Source organism: Herpailurus yagouaroundi, unplaced genomic scaffold (assembly GCF_014898765.1).
Source record: "Herpailurus yagouaroundi ecotype Mexico unplaced genomic scaffold, PumYag 67623, whole genome shotgun sequence".
NCBI classification, from domain to species: Eukaryota; Metazoa; Chordata; class Mammalia; order Carnivora; family Felidae; genus Herpailurus; species Herpailurus yagouaroundi.
In genome coordinates this window covers 3885067-3886533 of record NW_024420424.1, presented here as the reverse complement: position 1 = coordinate 3886533, position 1467 = coordinate 3885067, and the positions used below count along the sequence as shown (strand labels likewise).

The following is a 1467-nucleotide window of genomic DNA, read 5'->3' as shown; positions in this document are numbered from 1 at the left end:
TGGAATTTAAATAAAAACTAAAGAAAAACTTTACAAAACTTTCCCATTATGTATCCCTCAGCATGTAATTGTTATATTTCTTTCATCTTTTGTCTCTCTTATTCTAAGGCATATTCCTTTATGTGTTGAAAAGTATTATTTCAATTGATATGCTGATTTTGTAGCAAATTTTAATTGTATCTAGATTATTCTATATGTGACAATTCTAAGTTTTAGTGTAATTATATTTTTTAAGAGAACTGTGGAATGCTTCAGAAATGTCCATGCTATCTTTGCCCAGAGGCCATGCTTATCTACCCTGTATAATTCCAATTTTAGTATATGTGCAGCTAAAATGAGCATATAATTATCTTAATTTTATAGCTATTATTTTCCTGGAAATTTTCTCCATATTTTTAATTTACAACAATAAAAATATAGATTACAATATGTATGCTTGTGCATAATTTTCAATAAGACACTTAATAAATATATTATGTGTATTTGTTTTAGATCATTGCCTTGATGTCTTGGGCCTATTCATGTAACTGTGAGAAATATAACTTTGTTATTCTGAGTGCTGAACTCTTGGAGACCTTGGGCTAGTAATTTACCTTCCATGTTTTTTTTTTTAATCTAAAAAATTGAAACAATAGCAGTTTATTGTATTTAATATTGAAAAGAATTAAAAAGCAATCCAGTTTTACTTTAATTAACAAAAACACTATAGACCCTTGGTGATAAAACTAGAGAGAAAAATTTGAGAATTTAATCAATCAGAAGAGGTCCAGATTAATTTTTACAGGTGTTTTACTTTGAATAGCCCACCACTTCTTTTTCTGAACAATGATTTCATGGCTAAAATTGTAAGAGTTTTTATAAGTCCTAGTTTCTTTGCTTTGAAAATATAACTAGCTTGAGTCTTTTTCACTAAGAACTTAGTGTTGAATAACTTTCTTTTATGTTTCTGGTTTGTTTAATTGTATGATTTATATTGCATTATGAATAGTTTCCCAGAGGAAAAAAAAACAATTTTTAATGAGTCTTCATTCATGCTTAACACTTTTGGGTTTACAAAAAGACATCCTCACCAAGATGTTAAACAGCTTCACAATCTTGGATACTGATTAATTTTTGAAATACTCTGTGAAATTTCTTCTCATGTTTTTTTACCCCTTCATCTCCTCTAAACCTCCTTTGCCCCATAGGCTAATTTCTAAGATTCAAGAATACAAATGTTCCTAGAAAAAGGAATTAACTTAAACTCACAGTGTTATATCAATAGACATTATTGAACTGTGGCCTAATTAATTGCAAGTGTCATCATATTAATTGGACAGGAAAAGAATCTGGGATTTGATCTTATTAGGCAGCTATTATTATTATCTAGATATTATTATTAGGCAGAGATAGGTACTTGAGATCAAACTTAAACATTGGGAGGAAGCCCTATTTGTCAGACAGGCACCATATTTGATTGTCAAGGCA

General features: G+C 29.0%; 1 non-coding gene across 1 annotated transcript; it reads right to left on the bottom strand.

The window, feature by feature from the left end:
* Positions 1 to 235: 235 nt before the first annotated feature.
* Positions 236 to 340, bottom strand: LOC121025369 (U6 spliceosomal RNA). Its single transcript, XR_005788018.1, has one exon. It is a non-coding gene; the product is annotated as a U6 spliceosomal RNA (small nuclear RNA).
* Between the last annotated feature and the right edge of the window lie 1127 nt (positions 341 to 1467).